Genomic DNA, 21,426 nt, shown 5'->3' with positions numbered 1-21,426 from the left:
CAACCTGTGATTAGTTTTTAATCTGGCTCTAAGACTGTTCATGCATGCATCCACCCCTCCATCCCATTGCAACAGTCAGATATTAAACTGGCTATTTAGACTTTTCATTTCCTAGTCACATTAATTCAAAATATATATTTTAAAGCAAGTTATTTAACATACTAGTACCTTTTTCTTTGGCGCATTGGGGGTGCTAGTCAACGTAGGTTTTCATTAATGAGGACTATTTTATGTACCTATAGAAAACAGAAAGACAGCACTACTAGCTTTTTACCAGGCAGATGCTAGATGCTCTATGTATAGGGTAACTTTAAAACTAGGTTTGCCCTGGTCACAGCTATTTTTGCCAGTCATCCTTCCTGGTATTTGGTTTATCATTTGTCCTAAATTTTTCAGCTTTAATAAAGTATTAATTTGTATGAAAATAAACTTGGATGAGCTTGGCAACTCCCAAACTGTGCTTTGAGCTTCTGTTATAGTTTTGACTGGTAGTATATGACATGCATGGGCTGTAAACAGAGTGATTTTAACATGTCGTTAGCGTTCCCTGTGCTATACAGTATGTCCTTGTTGGTTATATACCTTATATATAGTAGTGTGTGTATGGAATTTGTACTACTGTAGGAAGATTGGAAACCAGACTAGAAGCTGGCCTGGTTGCCCTTTAGTACCCTGTGACCCAAGGTGAGAAAGGGACAGCCTGGATGGACGTCGGCACATACCTTAATCCCCCGGCACGGGGTTACACTATCTGGGTCAAAGCAATGGTGAGGCCTTTCTGGTCATTAAAACAATCCCTAAACTAGAGGCTGAGGATCATATGAAGGGTGTAGGGGGAAATGAAGAGCACGAGCAAGGGCCCATCCAGATGCCTGGGGAGAAGAAGCCAGAACACTGCACAGTCACCAAAGAGCCAAGATGATGGGGACCAGGGCTGCCATGACACTCAGTTTTAAGTTTCTAAAGAATATGGTGTAAAGGCATTTCCTGAGAGTATGAGTGTGTACCATTGCGTAAGGGATCATGAAGCTGTCACTTTGCCAGTAATCAGAGTGATTGGGAAACATGAGAAATTATAGGTTAAATATGTATAAAATAGGTGTGATAAATGGGGGTTCAGCAGTTCTGTTGTTGAGCTTACAAAGAATACTTTGAGCTATAGTCGTGTAGTTATATATTGAATAAGGTAGACCTAGAATTATATGTATGTGCGACATATATAATGAAACTTAGTAATGTTTCTTAATGTTGTAATACACCCTTTCCATAATAAGATGCACAAAATCAAAAGTGCACCTTTAATGAAAAACTTAATAGTCAGAATTCAGTTTTTCAAGGGAGTTGGTGATGATTTGTATAACTTGATAAAATATTCACTGACATTAATCAACAAATATATGGGTTGAATAAACAACATAAAAATCAGTGTAGTGCCGAAAAAGCATCAGCCAGTACTTTAAATGTTAGTAATTACTTTTAGACAGTCATAACAATAATTTGACATGGCATGCTACAGAAGCTATATTTAAATAGCATTCTGTCTGCATGATTTTTGATGTATATCAATTGACTTTCTACAAATTAGTTTTATTCATTTTCTTTTTTTGTGTGTACATGGATGTACAGAAATTGATTCAATAATTGTGCACTTATTAACAAAAGGACTTGCAAACAGTTTTATATCTGCATCATCAGGTGCTTCCAATAGAAAATCAGATAATTATTTCAAAGAATAAATTTTTCCCATTCCAAATCATAGAATTAAAGCTTTCCTTTTACTGTATCATTCTACTGAAGGTAAAACATTTGACATTATTGTGTATGCCATTAAAATTCAATTAAAGATTTAACATTAGTATAAATTATATGTGTTTGCAGTGATCGTATAAATACATATATGGCAGAGCATGGCATTAGAGTAAAAATCGTGTTCTTACTAAATTGGAACACTTGGAGTTGGTTTTTGGTGAGCACATAATTCATAATTTTTGCCAAACAAGTTATAATAGTCTACCAGTCAAAAACAACTCTACTTGTCAAAATGCATAAATACTGTTATATAAATATTCAGACTAAATACGATTTTGGTAAGCATAGTTGTTTGAAAAATGTGGAGCAACTGGCACTCATACATTGTTTGTGAAGTATAAAATGATCCAACCTCTTTGTAAAAATTTGTTTGTAGTTTCTAACAATGTTAAACAAATACCTGCCCTATGACCCAGCAATTCCATTCTGAGTGTATATCTAAGAGAAATGAGGGAGTGTGATATGTTACCCAAAAGACTTTCAAAATAACAACTTTATTCATAAGAGCTGAAACTGCAAACAACCTAAGTGTCTATCAGCAACAGAATGGGTAAAAATTAAAATGTGGTACATCAGACATAGAAATTCCTCTCTGCAATTAAAAAAAATGGTGAGTGAATGATAGAAGTAACAATATGGGTAAATATCATAGACATAATCCTGAGTGAACTGAGCCAAACATAAAAGAGTACATAAATATAGACATGAAAGAGTATGATTCCATTGTTATGAAGCTCAAGAACAGAAAGCATGGGCTTCCCTGGTGGCGCAGTGGTTGAGAATCTGCCTGCCAATGCAGGGGACACGGGTTCGAGCCCTGGTCTGGGAGGATCCCACATGCCGCGGAGCGACTGGGCCCGTGAGCCACAATTACTGAGCCTGCGCCTCTGGAGCCTGTGCTCCACAACAAGAGAGGCCGTGATAGTGAGAGGCCCGCGCACCGCGATGAAGAGTGGCCCCCACTTGCCACAGCAAAAAAAAGAACAGAAAGCACTAATCTCTGGTGATACAAATAAATCAGAATAGTGTCTAACTCTGGTTTGAAAGGGAGATTGACTAGACAGAGGCAAAGAGAGTGACGGGAATATTCTGTATCTTGATGTGGAGGAGGGTACATATGGTGTATACATATGTCCATATTGAGCTGTACAATTAATATTTGCACATTTCCTGTATGCAAATTACCCTTCATCAAAAGAAAATACTAAGTGCCCAATGAATATTAGTTATATTAAAATGCATACATATTATCTGATAAAAATGACACTTGTTCTACTAGGAAGTAATGCATTTTCAAAATAATGTTAGTGACAGTATTAAAGACAGGTGGCTAAGAAACTTATTAAAATAAATAAATATATTACAAGGGATAAGTATTCTCCTTACGTTATTTTGTGACAGAAAATAAAAATAGGTCTTAAAATTTTACTTTAATGTACATGGATGCATGCAATTTTTATTTTAAAAATAGTTTTTGAATATAACTATGTTATAAAACTACTATATTAAATATTTTAATAAATATTTCAAAATATTATAATTGTTTCAATCGTCCCCTTTACCATCAAAAGTGTCCTGATATGGATAAAAAATAACATTCAAAAATAGGGTGACTATATAGTCACTTGAAAATGCTAGACTTGATGAGGCAGTCATTACTACATATATTTTACTTGTGAGAAAAGCTAGCCTCAGAAGATAAATAACTTGCCAAAAGCTGCTCAGAATTTGGTGTTAATTGTGATAGAGGTGGCGGGAAGAATTGACTCTAAAATCTTTCCACTAACCCGTGATCACTCTGTGTCCTTTAAACTGAATGATTGCTTGGTTGATTAATGTACTTAACAGGATGCAATTGTTTAGGGACTACAATATACCTTTCTCTACCCTTGGCTGCAGAGTTAGGAAGGTGCCCAAATAGAATTATTTCCTAGGAGAAGCTCACAGTCTAATGAAAAGAGAATAAATTACAGTGTAAAGTGAGAGTTTTGTGGTTGGAGCATGGAAGAGCATGGGTCCACGTAGACAGGTTGTCTAATCTTTCTAGCAAGTAGGATTTGGGAGAGAAGTAGTGATTAAGTAATATTTTTTTTCCACATTATTACTTTTTTACTGTGAAATGTAGCATAGAAATTGAAGACTTCATGGAACATATATATATACTTAAAAGAAAAATTATAGAGAAAATACCTCCCTAAATACTACCCAAGTTAAAAATACTTAGAAGAGCCTCAAAAATCTTTAGGATCCCAAGACTTACACTGACTCTTATAAAAAATCATTTTATTTTAAAAATAGTTTAATATCTATGTATACATCACTAAAAAATATGAGTTTCCTTTGCCTGTTTTTGAACATTTCATAGGTGGATTCATACAGTAATATAAAGGACACCTTTTGCTACATTGTCATGAATTTTGGGATAGGCCTGTGGAAATAGCAGCCAATTTCACTTTGCATACCTGGAACAATCTGGAGAGCAACAAAGGAATTCCTTCTCACCACCTTCTGGTGAAGGTCGAGATGAGGGAAACGCGATATTACCAAGAAGTATCACTATTAACAACCATGAGGATTTGTTGGGACTCTACCAGCCCTGAGAAGAGACAGCATGTGGTGTAGATAATATGCAGTTGTGTATTGGGGAGAAATTCACCAGTTTAATTCCCAAAGGATTGACTTTTTTAAACTAGGTACAGTGACTTTAATAACAATAGACAAAATGTTTAACAGTAATGCGCCAAGCATTTTTTGAGGGCTTTACATTTTATAACTATGTAAACCAGTATGTAACTTCAAATGAAAAGAGGATGTTTTCAGTCCTTGGTCTTTGCAGAGTTTTTCAGCAGGGAGGAGCAAACTGAACATCTTTTCTCTTTTTTTAAAATATATCTTTATTGGAGTATAATTGCTTCACAATGCTATGTTAGTTTCTGTTGTACAACAAAGTGAATCAGCCATACGCATACATATATCCCCATACCCCTCCCTCTTGAGCCTCCCTCCCACCCTCCCTATCCCACACCTCTAGGTGGTCACAAAGCACTGAGCTGATCTCCCTGTGCTATGCTGCTGCTTCCCACTAGCTATCTGTTTTACATTTGGTAGTGTATATGTGTCGACACCACTCTCACTTCACCCTAGCTTCCCCCTCCCCCATTCATGTCCTCAAGTCCATTCTCTATGTCTACCTCTTTACTCCTGCCCTGCCACTAGGTTCATCAGTACCTTTTTTTTTTTTTTTTTTTAGATTCAATATATATGCATTAGCCTATGGTATTTGTTTTTCTCTTTCTGACTTACTTCACTGTGTATGACAGACTCTAGGTCCATCCACCTCACTACAAATAACTCAATTTCGTTTCTTTTTATGGCTGAGTAATATCCCATTCTATATATGTGCCACATCTTCTTTATCCATTCATCTGTCGATGGACATTTAGGTTGCTTCCATGTCCTAGCTATTGTAAATAGAGCTGCAATGAACATTGTGGTACATGACTCTCTTTGAATTATGGTTCTCTCAGGGTGTATGCCCAGTAGTACGATTGCTGGGTCATATGGTAGTTCTATTTTTAGTTTTTTAAGGAACCTCCCTACTATTCTCCATAGTAGTTGTATCAATTTACATTCCCACCAACAGTGCAAGAGGGTTCCCTTTTCTCCACACCCTCTCCAGCATTTATTGTTTGTAGAGTTTTTGATGATGGCCGTTCTGACAAGTGTGAGGTGATACCTCATTGTAGTCTTGATTTACATCTCTCTAATAATTACAGATGTTGAGCATCTTTTCATGTCTTCTTTGGAGAAATGTCTATTTAGGTCTTCTGCCCATTTTTTTTTTTTTTTTTTTTTTAATTTTATTTATTTATTTATTTATTTATTTATTTATTTATTTATTTTTGGCTGTGTTGGGTCTTCGTTTCTGTGCGAGGGCTTTCTCTAGTTGCGGCAAGCGGGGGCCACTCTTCATCGCGGTGCGCGGGCCTCTCACTATCGCGGCCTCTCTTGTTGCGGAGCACAGGCTCCAGACGCGCAGGCTCAGTAGTTGTGGCTCACGGGCCTAGTTGCTCCGCGGCATGTGGGATCCTCCCAGACCAGGGCTCGAACCCGTGTCCCCTGCACTGGCAGGCAGATTCTCAACCATTGCGCCACCAGGGAAGCCCCCATTTTTTAATTGGGTTTGTTTTTCTTTGATATTGAGCTCCATCAACTGTTTGTATATTTTGGAGATTAATCCCTTGTCAGTTGTTTCATTTGCAAATATTTTCTCCCATTCTGAGGGTTGTCTTTTGGTCTTGTTTATGGTTTCCTTTGCTGTGCAAAAGCTTTTAAATTTAATTAGGTCCCATTTGTTTATTTTTGTTTTTATTTTCATTACTCTAGGAGGTGGGTCAAAAAAAGATCTTGCTGTGGTTTATGTCAAAGAGTGTTTTTCCTATGTTTTCCTCTAAGAGTTTTATAGTGTCTGGTCTTACATTTAGGTATTTAATTAATTTGGAGTTTATTTTTGTGTATGGTCTTAGGGAGTGTTCTAATTTCATTCTTTTACATGTAGCTGTCCAGTTGTCCCAGCACCACTTATTGAAGGGGCTGTCTTTTCTCCATTGTATGTTCTTGCCTCCTTTGTCATAAATTAGGTGACTATATGTGTGTGGGTTTACCTCTGGGCTTTCTATCCTGTACCATGGGTCTATATTTCTGTTTTTGTGCCAGTACCATACTGTCTTGATTACTGTAGCTTTGTAGTATAGTTTGAATTTGGGGAACCTGATTCCTCCAGCTCCATTTTTCTTTCTCAAGATTGCTTTGGCTATTTGGTGTCTTTTGTGTTTTCATGAAAATTGTAAAATTTTTTGTTCTTATCTGTGATGAATGCCATTGGTAGTTTGATAGGGATTGCACTGAATCTGTAGATTGCTTTGAGTAGTATAGTCGTTTTTACAATATTGATTCTTCCAATCCAAGAACATGGTATATTTCTCCATCTGTTTGTGTAATCTTTGATTTCTTTCATCAGTGTTTTATAGTTTTCTGAGTACAAGTCTTTCACATCCTTAGGTAGGTTTTTTCCTAGGTATTTTATTCTTTTTGTTGCACTGGTAAATGGGATTGTTTCCTTAATTTCTCTTTCTGATTTTTCATTGTTAGTGTATAGGAATGCCAGAGAGGAAGAGCAAACTGAACATATTTTCTCTTTTTGTAGTGGGCAGCAGAGGCTTTGTCAGTTTTTGAAAGTCTGAAGGTATAGGATGTTAGCCCATGGGAGCTCACTGAAGAAATGCAGATGGAGAGGTAGTTAGCAAGGCCAAACCAAATCAGAACAGAGTTAATGCCTTCAATGCATACATCCAGAATTCTCCATTAGATTTTCATAAGTTAAGAACACACACACACACACACACACACACACACACTTGACTCACCAGCTCCAAAACTATATTTATAGTTGACTTTTGATTGGCTTTGTTAGAATTCACATAACTACCTCACTCAGACTTTAGAATAGTATCCATCAACAGATATCCTGTTTTTCTAAAAACGTTGTAGAATCTTATGGCATAAATTTTAATTTTAAAATGCCATTATTAAAATTTCTCTGGAGGCCTGGAAAGACCCTAACTACAGTAGAAAGATTGCCATATGTGTTAAAACATCTTTGCTAGAAATTAGGTATGTGTGAATCTAAAAGACAAGAGGAAGTATAATCAGCCCGTGAAGAAATGTTATGCATAATAGCAAAGACAGTAATGAATAATGTATGTATATGATGTTATTTAAATAATTACTTGCATTTGAGTTTCCCCTATGTGCCTCGTTCACAAGGGAAAGATAAGATGCTGTAAAAGCCATAAAATTAACATAAAATAAAGTGTTGTTATACAAATAATTTTTTCTTTTGAAGACTCATTTTAGTCAGCGATGAAACATAATATGAAACTACTCTGAAGACATGAAGGGATTCTTGAAATCTTCAACAAAAATGGGATATCCTGAACATTGAACCTTAATGTGGTTTCTTTTTGGTTTCTTCTTTCATTTAAATGTTCTGCACACTACTTGGACACCTAAATGCGGTAGAAGTTCCATTCTCTTGAGAACGTAATGTTCCTGTTACACAGCTGGCTCCCTTTGGACCTTGAATTTGCCTGTGAAATCCCAACAGCCATTTTCATTTGTTTTTCACTGTGGTCCAGCTGAACATAATTGTATCCCATAGTGGGTGAACTGAAAATTCCTATACAGTGCTTGAGAACAAAACTGTGGATCAAAACTAAAATACTAAAATATAATTTGAAATTAGTTTTCTGGAATACTTACCTTTCTTTTATGTCTGAGAGCCTTGTCAGAATTTGGGAGCTCCCCTTTCTCTATCACTTGTCTTCATGTGCTTATTGTTTAATCAGCTGATTGGTAAACATCAGTGCTTATGTGCATTTGTAAGTTCTGGCAAAATATGTTCTTTTGAAACTTCAAAGTCTTGCCATTACTGTCAACATAATGCATTGGTTCCTTGATTGCTTATTTCTAACTCCTCAGCTTCACCCCAACCCAACACACACGTTTTGTAATTGTCACCATATACACTCAATCCTATCATATGTGTTCATTTATCCTTTGAATGATAACTACAGTCCTTGCAATCATCCTGTTAGCATAGGGCAGTAACGAAATTATAAAACTTATAAAACATCTGCAGAGCAAATTTTCTCTTTATTTTATCATTTATATCTTGAAGTATGGATAACTTTGGCAATTTATATTGTTCTTTTCTCTACCATGTTTTTGCTTCTCTTCCTACTATTATTTATTTTTAGAAGTGCTTTGTTAAAGAATAGAGAATTATATGAGGGTATTACCCCAGTAGTATATGGACAACAAATTACATCCTGCCTTGAGAACTACCTAAATGGTGAGGGAAAATGCTGTGAATTTGAGAAGCAGGAGTCATAACATTGGTTTGAATCCTGGTTCCACCACTTACCAGTGCCCACCTCATATGTCTTAAGGGTAAAATGAAATAATCAACTCCAACCCATCACAGCAAGTACTCTAAATTTTGTGTATTTATCACCCCAAGTTCTTTATTCACCTAAGCATGGAGTCAAGCCAGCTTTTAATAGAAAGAGCTGCAATTTAAAATTTGCATTTGAATTCCTTTAGTAAAGATGAATAAAATGGAGTCCAAGTGAACAATAAAACAAAAGCAAAACAACAAAGCAAAACCAAAGAGACTGCCTGTCTCTTTCCCTCAGGTAATGTATTCATTATTGACACAAATGCAAATCATCCCATTATTACTTTTAGAAACATACATCTAAACATTTTGTTTCTGTATTGAGCAAGGTCCGTAAATAAAAAGTTGCTGGTTAATAGGTCTCAAAATGTATGACAAGAGATTGTCAAATTATGTGAACAAGCCCTAACTCTGTGATATAACCATTGTACTAGCATCGCTGCTTGATACCTTCTTACTGAGGAGGTCAATTCCTAGGAGAAAAATAACCTCTTACATTTACTGCTCAAGATTGGAGTTGGAAAAAGAATTTGAAGTGAAATGTATAGAGAAAGAAAACAAGTAGGTAAATATTATCTTTGCTTGTTAATACATGGGAAAACTAGATGAATATCAAAGTGATATGTTTGATGTCTTTCTATGTTTTCTTCACCAAACCTCATTTTGGAAAGAATTAAACCTCAATTGGAAAATGACTGAAAATAATACATTAAAGATTTTTAAATTGTTAATGATATAAAAGAATAGGTAAATGATTAAATAGAGGCAAGGTGGGATTAAACAAAAGAAAAATATCATGAAGTCAGGGGTGAGGCATTATGGTCACTGGTGCTATCCAAAAAATAGTTTTGGTTCTTCCACAGGGCACATAATAGGACTGTACTTTCATACCTTCCTGAAGTTAAGTATGGGCAGATGAATTAATTTGGTCAATGAAATGTGAGAACACCTAACATTTCTTATTTCTAAGAGAAAGCTGTAAGAGCCACCAAGTATTTCTCTACTCTTTCTTTCCCTCTGTCATGGTGACCAGCAACATTGTGATACTGAATGCCTTATCACTCTATTGCCAAAACGATGTCCTGCTATAGATGTAGCAGGATTGGAAAATTAAGTTTGGCTGCTTTAAATCACTGCGAGTTGGGATTGCCTGTTCCTATAGCAAAATCTAGCCTAACTTGACTAATACGTAAGGTTGTATAGAAAATGGCTGGTGTGAAATCCTCAATGACTTAATAGAGATGGTTAAAACACATTGTCTCTGTGTTTTCTACCCCACTTATCACCAGCAATTGGGTACTTGTGGCTGTATGAGCGACAAGTGGTCCAGTTCCACAATCCTGTCATTAGAATCTGCTTCTTAGAACCACTTCTGGTAATAAGTGGTAGGCTCAGTTCCCCTAGAAGCTGGCCATGAGGTAAGAGTTTGAGTGAAAACAGTTCATTTTATAGTTTGTCCCAGAAGGCACCTAGATGGGGTTGAGGAAGTGTGACAGTTTAGGGTTGAAATCCAATACAGGGTACATTATTGAGCAGGTTACCACTGTGAGCATTAAAGCATCCATTGATCTGGGTCTTTCTGTTGAAAATGTACTGAGTGCAGTTCAAAATTCTTCCTCCTGAGAGTTATAGAAGCTGGGATATTCATCTACCAATTTCTTTCTGTAATTGATTTACAAGTTCACTCCTTGACATCCTGGCCTACTCCATGTGAAGGCCAGAAAAGATCAATTGTCAGAAAAAGCCCTCAGTCACAGGTTCTGTAGACAGTAGGCAGGTGAAGACTTAAGAGTATAGACTGCTTGGAGATTGGAAATGGGCAGTGCACCAGAGTTAGTATATACTTCCAATAATATTTGTTTATCATCCCTAATATTGAGTTATCTCTAACTAAACTGACACTCTTTGAAAAAATGTGTTATAACTATGGCTTTGAGATTCTGATCTCTGTGTTTATGTGTGATTGGAAGATGTCATAATTCTTCAGCCCTACTTTCAAAGCACCTCACAATCTGGGCTCAATCTATCAACCCCAAATTTTCTTCTGTTATTTTGTATGTATGTATTTTAGGTTCTACATAACTAGTTATTTTTACCAAACCAGTTTCTTTATGGCTATCATTGTCATAATTCCTCTCAGTGAATAAAATGACCTGCCTGAATTTATCAGCCTACCTAAAGTCCACTGATTTTAAGTCTTCTTTATGTCAAACTTTCCACACCATGAATATTCGGACCCATGGTTGACCTCTTTTATGTTCTGAAATTTGAATGATTGTTTTATGTATAGCACATTTGCACACAACCTCTACACAAAATTTAAGAATCTTTGTACCATGCCTTGTGCATGTTATTTAATACCAGTGTAAGAATTGTTATTGATTTGTCTTTCAAGGAAGCTTTATGTCACCTCTTCTGTCAAACTTTCTTAATCCTAACCATCAACCTAATTTCATTTCCCCAAAGGAAAGTTACATCTTCTTCTGTGCCCATATCACACTTTATATGTGCTTTTACTATAGTGATTCTCAATGTATTTTGCTGTTTATCTGTCTCATCATTGGACCATGAGTATCTGAATAGCAGTAAGAAGGCTTTCTTTATCTTCCACGTCCAGGTACCATCCCCAGAATATAGACACTAGCAGGTTTATTGAATGCAGTCCTTAAATTGTTGATGCCAGTCTTAGTTTCTTCCATCTTAGAAGAAGCTAGAAGTATCCAACATGAATTCTCCTCCACTACCTTCCCTCTATCTTAAAAAACTCATGCCATAATCTTTTTATTCTTACTGTTCCTGCATTAAGGAGGAATAATTCAGATGATTCCAAGGGAAAATCTTTTATTTTACTGTAGAGTCTGTTGCTTCCTGGCAACTCTAGATTTTTGCCACATCAGGAATATAGTGTCTTTTATACAAACAATATTTTTTATTTCCTTCCAATGGATTCTTTTATATTCTTCTCTCCTCTAAACATTATAAATATAATTATCTTTCATACACATAAATTTTATAGACCACGGGCCTTGCTTTCCTTCCAAAGTTCTTTCCAATCATTTTTATTTGTCTTTGAATGATCTAAAATTATTGATTGCATTTTCTATATTCTCTCCATGTTCCCAATTCTCATTAAATTGTATCTATTAAACTGAATTTTTAATTTCACATAATTTTAAATAATTTAGATATAAAATTAATCAGCCACACTAGACATATTTTAAATGCTCAATAACTACATGTGGCTAACAGCTACTATATTGGACTGTGCAGACATAGAAAATTTCCATCGTCACAGAAAATTCTATTAGAGAGCACTATGTAAGACCAATTTTCGAATGGGATTCCATGAATAAAAGTTTGCTTTTTTGTGTGAAATATGCATTTATTATTGAATATAGAATCCACTGCTCCAGAATCAATAGTTCTCCTGACACATGTTTTTGATGAATATGAAAACAAAATACTCATATTACATCAAATTTATTTCGACAATAAAAAATATTTGTATCTGTATGTATTTCTGTATGTGGAAGCACATTACTGAAAACCCCATTATCTAAAATTTATTTTTAAATGCATATTTTGAAATCTGGACTTCCCAAATTTAGATTTTAACACTAAAAAGGGACAATTGTAGAAGACAAGATTGAAATAATTAAATTAAATGAAAAAAAAATACCCGCATACTGGAAGGCAAACTTAAGCAATAGAACTGTTTCCCAGAATGTTTCTAGAATTCTTGATTATTTGGAAAAAAAAAAAACACTAATGTTCTACATAAAGAACAGGACAGAATTTCTCTTGCCAGATGATATAGGTGTAGTAATGTTTTTAAATAAAAGAAGGCTTTATATTTCTTGAAGGTGAATTATATTATTGGAAATTTCAGTCATTTGAAAAATCTAAATGTTATAATAAATGATGCACATTCTTCAATTAAGTTTGAAAATGCACAAGACATGTATAATTGATGTTCATTTGGATTAAAACAAAAATGTAAATATCAAGCCTTAGTATACTGGGTATTCAGTTCTCTTGGGCATTAAGTTCAAGTAAATTCAATTACTTTTAAATGTCCTTTCACAAAAGATTGCTTTATGCAATATTGCCAGATCATATTCCTGGGTCTGCAAAAGCCAGTACTACTAGTACTATCTAGCTACTACACAGGTCACATAGATACCAAAATATTTGCTAATATTAGCAGTCGAGTAAGTGAATAATTTGCTCTGCTTAACCCAAATTTATATTATATTAATAATTAATATCGGTCATCTACTTAATAATTTAAAATGTACTACTTATAAAGTAGAAATGTTAAATGGGATTTTGGTGGGATAAGAATGAGAAGAAAGTGGAGCCTTTACGGAGGGTAAAAAAGAAAAAATACAACTGTAGTTGGAAGAAGGATCTCAAACTAATATGAATTTCTTGAGAAAACCTTGTGCTTTTAAAAATTCCTTATGCTGCAGATGATTTATTTTTACAAAGGAACTTTAAATTCTAGAATAGGCTATTTCATTCCCCAGACCTTCACAATTCCATCTCATGTTTTTGTGTGTAAAGTTTTTTTCACTGAAAATAGAAGAGATCAACTCAAGCTAGCTTAAACAAACATACCAACAAAGAAATATGCTTTAAGGATGCAGAGTTTTTGTTTGTAGTTTTTAAGTGGAACTCAAGTACAGAAATGCAACTGGGCATAATTGACAGGAAGTAGAACCAGGAACAGGAACAAAAAACCCACATGGGTTATAAAATATACACCCTGTGACTTTCCTCTATTCTTCTCTCTCTCGCATTACTGCTTAATTTTCTCTCTGCAGATGAGTTTTCTCTATTACTTGGTTCACAGGGCAGAAAATGGCTGTCTCCAAATCCCAAGCTTTCATATCTCCACCATTCAAACAACAAGCCCATTATATACTCCACTTGAACTTGCTGGCTATCTAATCTCCCATTAGTGAGTCACCAACCCATCTCTCAGGACAGGAGACATCCTTGCAGGAGGTTTGGACTAATTACCCAAAATGTGATATAGTTTCCTATTAAAATGGCTTAACTTCATATACTACACAGCCCCAAATCATTAATATGATGGAGAGGCTATAACTTCATAATATCAGTAGAGGAATGGCTATGAACATGTGACAGGAACATTTAAATACCTAATATTTTGGTCTCTAAGCATCTAATACAGGTAAATATGGGCCAGGGCATATAAACTATCTAGTTCTGTACCCATTCTGAGACACATTTCTCATTTGTTTGTGCAATCACCTGTGAAACTTGCTGAAAGATATCTGAGTAGGGAAGAAGGCTAATATGTTAAAGAAGAGAAAGAACTAATTCAATATACAACTTCTGCTAAAGATTTTTCAGAATTTTTTCTTCCAATGTTCAGTCTTACTTTATTCATCCTAACATATTGGCTTGAGTTATATTTTGCTTTCACTGTTTTTCCTTTATGTAAATGGAAAATTGCTGAATTTATCTGAATTCCACATTTTTAGGTCAATATGCAACAGCACATGCATACCATACCAGGCTTCATTGGAGAACAGATCAGATCTCCTACTTGCTCATTAGCTTTTGGTGCAACCTATATTGAAACTGGGCAAAGGTTTCTATTCCAAGCTATTTTTAATTGAAATATATTTCTTCAGCCCTTCTGTCTATTTAAATGTAACTTCTAACCTTTTACTACCTGAATCTGGAGAACAGGTCATAAAACATTAAATATGATAAAGCTGGGAAATGTAACACACAATAAATGCATGAAGGTAGAACCTCAAAATGTGTGGACATAGAGATTTTATTTCCTTACATAAGGTTTAAATGAAGAGTCTGCTGTATAACTCTTTACTTTCAAAGTAGACTATCATTCTTAAGCAAGAAGAAAGGAATGCTTGATTATTAAGAAGAAATCATTATACCTTAAGAATAATTCAAAAGAACCAAAGTAAAGGCTATATACACATAAGCTTGAAACTCCATTTCTTCCCCAAATCACAATGCAAGTGTCATAAATATTTTCACAAATTATACAGTGTTTATTTGTGTTTAAATAATTTACCTTGAAGGGTAACATAAGCTGATCAAATTAATTCTGTGCACAAATAGTAAAGCTTTCTGAACAATATGCAATATGTCTTATATAAACTTATCTTGTAAGGGTGAATTTTGTATACTATTTTATGCTTTATTATATGCATTAAAACACTTTTTCAGTTTTATCTCACGTAAATCCAATGTTTTATCTTCTATTCGTAAATGAGGGACCTGTGACTAGCAGAGCTAAAAATGACTTAAAAGAAACCACACAGACAGTGAAAACATCTCCAGACACCAAACTTTTTTAACTCGATTAAACAGTGCCAGGATGTTTTAAATGACAAAGAAAATACTGCATTACTATCATTGTATTCATATCTGAAAGAACTTTAACATCAACTAAAGTCTTTTACAATGTTTTCATAAAACTTGTAGTGTTTCTAGTGATAGTGGTGGTGATGTGGAAACACTAACTGCTAGTATACTAGAAAAACCATGCACGATCATGTACCACCTAAAATTCGTGCTGGAACATGCAGAAAACTGGGGGAAAAAAAGCAAAAAAACAAAAACCCAAGAAACAAAAAAGCCCGAAACCCTAAAACAAACAAAACAAATGTAGGTGTATGTTAGAAAACTGATGCTATTTGATGTGCTGGATTTAACTGTGCATACACTTGAATTGCAAACAAAGTCTTTCAAAGGGAAGACTTAGTAAGTTAGGAATGACAAAAGTATGTCAGGAAATTCAGGTGAAATGTATTTATAAAAATCTTTTAGCACACACAACGGACTAAATAAAGAAAGATGAAAGAGGGATTTGCAATAAGAAGTAAATCATCCCCAAAGCTAACTTTCCTCTTCTGTACAATATGTACAACTTAGGACAGTAAAGTGTGGTTTTCTATCAAATATATAGTAGAAAAATGCACTTAAAATTAAATTTGGATTTTCCCTCTGATTCTTAAGTTCTTTGACTACACTGAAAAAAAAAAGAGGATTGATTACGTCTTCTAGTAACAGAAAATCTCACAACAGTTTTCAAAATAAAAGCGTGTGATTGACTAGACAGAATTACCTGTCTGCCAACTTCATGAAATCTAAGCACCTCATGTGTCAAATTGGAGACAAGTTATCTGCTCACAGATGTATGAATAAAATGTCTGTAGAATCAAACCTTTTATGCACTGCAAAGCACTATTCAAATTGCAACCATTATTTTTAGTTAACTGTGGTATTGAAAGATATTAGAAATTATTTTTCTAATGACCTCAGAAATATATCATTATAATCCCATGAATAATTGTAAGAATTTTTAATTATTCATTCTGAGTCCTCTAAATGTTCTTGTTTTAGTCTTAAAGAGTTTTGGGGGGTTTTTTTGCAATTGCCAGTCCAAAAATTCTGCAACAAATAAAATTAAGGTGAACAAAGGTATGTCATACTGTTTTCATAATTAGGTTAATTTTAAAATAAATGTCTATGCCTCTTTAAAATTTTAGTTTTTTAATTTTAGCAAACTATTATAAAAACCACTGATGATACTATTTTCTCTAAAATATTAGCTTGAACAAAAGCTTTTTAATGGTTCTTCAACATTATTATCATTTATGTGGAATTCATTTATACACCTATTTTACCTTTTAGCTTTTACTAAACTTACAAAGTTTATACATTTTCATACAGAGTGATCTAATTTGAGTTTTCTTTAAAACATCATTTAAACTCAATAGATAAAATGAATCTTGAGCCTACACAATAAATGTCATATATGATTTTGTTGCTTAGGGAAAACTAACTTTTCTTGAGGAAATTTGCTAGCCGTTAACAAAAGGTACTAGTAGAAATTACAGTATTTATAGCATTTTCATTACATATAGATTCTCCAAAGCTCTGGCTTGATTCAAAACAACTCATCATATATTCTTTCATAATTTCCTTTAAATTCATAACAGACTGGGTGATAAGAGGAGGGGATAGGATCGAGAAGGCAACTAGGACCTTTAAAATACAATCAAGTCATTGAGGTTAAATGGGACTGTGGCACGTTGTGGCTTTAAAATTCTAGACAGAACAGAAACTCAGGGTCTAAAATGTTACATTTTAATCATTAAAAAAATCTCCCACAGCTTTATAAGAAAGTGCCTTACTGTAGCAGGTGCTCAGTAAATACTTGTGGAACAAACTGGCTTGGCTCATCAATACCAAACCAAGTTCACTGCTATCATTAGATAGCCCCACTGGACTTCCCACTAGATGGCAGTCCCATACAGAGATGTCTCCTTTGCAATTTGCTTGGTAGAAAAATTGCATTTATGCAAAAACCTGTTTTTATATATATATATATATATATATATATATATATATATATATATATATATATATATATAACAACAGCAAAATCTTAGAATAAATATTTTAAAATTAAAACCACTTCAATTTTTTGTTGTAATTTGTTTTCCAGTTTTTGTTTTGATTTCTAAAATCAATTTTGACAATTATAAAATTATAGTCGTCCTGGAAAATAGTACAACTCTTGGGTTCAGGTCACTTGTATGAAATTATTACATGTGGGAACACTTCTAGGGATAGAGAAGGTGTGAGAAAAGCAAGCACTGAAAGAACTTTCCTCATTCATCATGGTACAGCTATGTAGTGGGGTTGTTCTGCTTTAAAGCCAAGCACACCAGAGGTAGTACTTTGAGCATGATGTTTGCAATGAATGATAACCAGTATTCATGACCAAGGGAAGCACAGATAAGTGAGACTGAACAGAACACCATAATTCACTTCTATTATCCAATAAATCTTGCAAAAAAGATTTTAATCCTAGTATGTGGCATTGTAGTTAGATTCTATCATAGCTGAAGTTGAGGAACCATTTAGAGATAGATACAAGAAGGTTATTTGTGCCCTACTTTTATTATTAAAATTTAATATGCTAAAAATAATGAACTAAATATGAGAAAAGAACTAGTTTTTGAATAAGATTGGTATGTGATAGTCAAAAATTTAATATTAATGGTTTAAGTACTATTTTTATGTCTTGTACAGGTTGATAACTTTCCATATTTGTCACAACCTTAGGGAAAATTGTTGGTGCTATTTAAAGAATTTTTGAAATTATTTCAAATTAAAATAATAAATATTTAACTTTGTTGTTAATTTTCAAATAGTCTACATTTTCTACAGACAATTCATTTCCTATTCTAGGAGCAATAAGATTTTGTTTAAAATACAGAACAATTTCTCATTATTTTAACATTTCCCCAATAAAACTTTCTTTTATCATTTATACATGTCCTCAAAGTATCTTATTCAGTTACCTTATTAAGTGGAAAAATGAGTTTAAAGTGTCAGGGCAATTCTCTTTCATAACTTGAATATGAAGATATAGTAAAAAAGTGTGACAATAGATATTTATAATTTAAAATTCAAGGATCTTGTTTTTTAAAGGCAAAATCAATATAAATGGTACATTGCTATATATAGTCCCCTTCTAGGTACTGGGGAAGTAAACCATAGACTTTTTCTTTCTACCATTTGAAAAAAAAATGTAATATATTATAATGTATAGAAATTATGGGACTTTGGTGTCTATATGAGCAAGGATTTCCCATCTCAAAGTATAATACTGTAATGCATTTGAGCTTAACTGATACTGTTAAAATGAAAATGTTAATGATGGAAACACTGGTGATTCTGAAAAAACTAAGGTTTATTAAATATTTATAGTGTTCCTAACCCATTGAATTTTATTATTTATAATTTTTTTTGGATAATGGAAGTTTTTAAAATATTGAAATCCAATTGACAAAGTTGTGTAAGTCTAAGGTGTACAACACGTTGATTTGATACATTCATATATTACAATATGATTACCACTGTAATATTAGCTAACACCTCCATTACCCCACATAATTAACATTTATTTTTGGTGGTGAGAACATTTAAAATCTAGTCTCTTAGCACCTTGAAGTGTATAATACAGTACTGTTGACTATAATCACAATGTTGTGCATTAGAGCTCCAGAACTTACTCCTCTTCTAACTGCAAGTGTGTGTCCTTTGACCAACATTATCTCCTAATTCTACCACCCCACTGCCCTTGGCAAGCACCATTTTACCTCTGTTTCTACGAGTTCAGCTTTTTCAGATTATACATGTAAGTGAGTTGTTTGTATATTTTAGAAATTAATCCTTTGTTGGTTGCATTGTTTGCAAATATTTTCTCCCATTGTGTAGGTTGTCTTTTCATTTGTTTATGGTTTCCTTTCCTGTGCAAAAGTTTTAAGTTTAATTAGGTCCCATTTGTTTACTTTTGTTTTTATTTCCATTACTCTAGGAGGTGGATCAAAAAAGATATTGCTGCAATTTATTTCAAAGTATGTTCTGCCTATATTTTCCTCTAAGTTTTAGAGTGTCCGACCTTACATTGAGATCTTTGATCCCTTTTGAGTTTATTTTTGTGTATGGTGTTAGAGAATGTTCTAATTTCATTCTTTTACATGTAGCTGTCCAGTTGTCCCAGCACCACTTATTGAAGAGACTGTCTTTTCTCCATTGTATATTCTTGCCTCTTTTGTCATAGATTATTTGACCATAGGTGCATGAGTTTATTTCTGGGCTTTCTATCCTGTTCCATCGATTTATATGTTTGTTTTTGTGCCCATACTATATTGTTTTGATTACTGTAGCTTTGTAGTATAGTCTGAAGTCAGGGAGCCTGATTCCTCCACCTCCCTTTTTTTCCCTCGAGATTGCTTTGGCTATTCAGGTTCTTTTGTGTCTGTGTACAAATTTTATGATGTTTTGTTCTAATTCTGTGAAAAATGCCATTGGTAATTTGATTGGGATTGCATTGAATCTGTAGATTCCCTTGGGTAGTATAGTCATTTTGACAGTATTGATTCTTCCAATCCAAAAACATGGTATATCTTTCTATCTGTTTGTGTCTTCTTTGATTTCTTTCTTCAGTGTCTTCTAGTTTTCAGAGTACAGGTCTTTTGCCTCCTTTAGTAGGTTTATTTCTAGGTATTTTATTTCTGATGTGATGGTAAATGGGATTGTTTCCTTAATTTCTCTTTCTGATCTTTTGTTGTTAGTGTATAGAAATGCAACAGATTTCTGTGTATTAATTTTGTATCCTGCAACTTTTCCAGATTTATTGATGAGCTCTAGTAGTTTTCTGGTAGTGTCTTTAGGATTTTCTATGTATATTATCATGTCATCTGCAAACAGTGACAGTTTTTCTTCTTTTACAATTTGGATTCCTTTATTTCTTTTTCTTCTCTGATTGTTGTGGGTAGGACTTCCAAATCTATGTTGAATAAAAGTGGTGAGAGTGAGCATTCTTGTCTTGTTCCTGATCTTAGAGGAAATGCTTTCAGCTTTTCACTGTTGAGTATGATGTTATCCATGGGTTTGTATATATGGCCTTTATTATGTTGAGGTGTGTTCCCTCTATGCTTACTTTCCAAAGAGATTTTATCATAAATCGGTGTTGATTGTATCAAAAGCTTTCTCTGCATCTACTGAGATAATCATATAGTTTTTATTCAGTTTGTTGATGTGACAATCAATCACTCATTGAATTGTGGATATTGAAAAATACTTGCCTCCCTGGGATAAATCCCACTCGATCATGGTGTATGATCCTTTTAATGTGTTGTTGGATTTGGTTTGCTAGTATTTTGTTAAGAATTTTTGCATCTATGTTCATCAGTGATATTGTCCTGTAATTTTCTTTTTTGTGTGATATCTTTGTCTGGTTTGGTATCAGGGCAATGGTGGCATAGAATGAGTTTGGAAGTGTTCCTTCCTCTGTAAATTTGGAATAGTTTCAGAAGGATAGGTATTAACTCTTCTCTAAATGTTTGGTAGAATTTGCCTGTGAAACTATCTGGTCCTAGACTTTGTTGGGAGTTTTTAAATCACAGTTTCAATTTCAATACTTGTAATTGGTTTGTTCATATTTTCTATTTCTTCCTGGTTCAGTCTTGGGAGATTGTAACTTCCTAAGAATTTGTCCATTTCTTCTAGATTGTCCATTTTATTGGCATACAGTTGCTTATAGTATTCTCTTATGGTCCTTTGTATTTCTGTGATGTCAGTTGTAATTTCTCCTTTTTCATTTCTAATTTTATTGATTTGGGCCTTTTCCCTTTTCCTTCTTTCTCTAGTTGCTTTAGGTGTAGAGTTAGACTGTTTATTTGAAATTTTCCTTGTTTCCTGAGGTAAGCTTTTATTGCTATAAACTTCCCTCTTAGAACTGCTTTTGCTGCATCCCATAGGTTTTGGATTGTCATATTTTCATTTGACTTCCTCTTTGACTTATTCAATGATTGGTTGATTGTTTAGTAGCATGTTGTTCAGCCTCCACATGTTTGTGTTTTTTGCAGTTTTTTTTCTTGTAGTTGATTTCTAGTCTCATAGTGTTGTGGTTGGAAAAGATACTTGATATGATTTCAATTTTCTTAAATTTAGGCTCTTTTGTAGCCTAGCATGTGATCTATCCTGGAGAGTGTTCCATGTGAACTTGACAA

Source organism: Balaenoptera acutorostrata, chromosome 5 (assembly GCF_949987535.1).
Source record: "Balaenoptera acutorostrata chromosome 5, mBalAcu1.1, whole genome shotgun sequence".
NCBI classification, from domain to species: Eukaryota; Metazoa; Chordata; class Mammalia; order Artiodactyla; family Balaenopteridae; genus Balaenoptera; species Balaenoptera acutorostrata.
The sequence above is the reverse complement of the archived record's forward strand: the minus strand, read 5'-3'. Positions refer to the sequence as shown.